General features: G+C 40.2%; 1 protein-coding gene across 1 annotated transcript in view; it reads left to right on the plus strand.

The window, feature by feature from the left end:
* Positions 1-234, plus strand: part of LOC109826787 (putative SWI/SNF-related matrix-associated actin-dependent regulator of chromatin subfamily A member 3-like 2) — a 25,374-nt gene that overhangs the window by 21,905 nt on the left and 3,235 nt on the right. The gene's annotated exons all lie outside the window — the stretch shown is intronic.

A 234-nucleotide genomic window follows, 5' to 3' on the forward strand; every position in this document is an offset into this window, starting at 1 on the left:
TGGATAACCCCCTTGAACTTTTTCATTCGGCTTAACCTTCCTGAACTATGGGGTGACTCACAAACCCCTCCGATCTTTGCACTTCTTATTACACTCCCTGACGTCGTTGCCTTAAAATGCCAAATGACTCAAATACCCATTGGGGGAAAACCCCATTTAAAATTACAGTTAAAAGAGTCCCCCAACCTGTAAAAGGAATACCCCTAGTGAATTTTTTTTTGATAAACAAAAGAA

The sequence above is a fragment of the Asparagus officinalis genome, chromosome 10, assembly GCF_001876935.1.
Source record: "Asparagus officinalis chromosome 10, Aspof.V1, whole genome shotgun sequence".
Lineage (NCBI taxonomy): Eukaryota > Viridiplantae > Streptophyta > Magnoliopsida > Asparagales > Asparagaceae > Asparagus > Asparagus officinalis.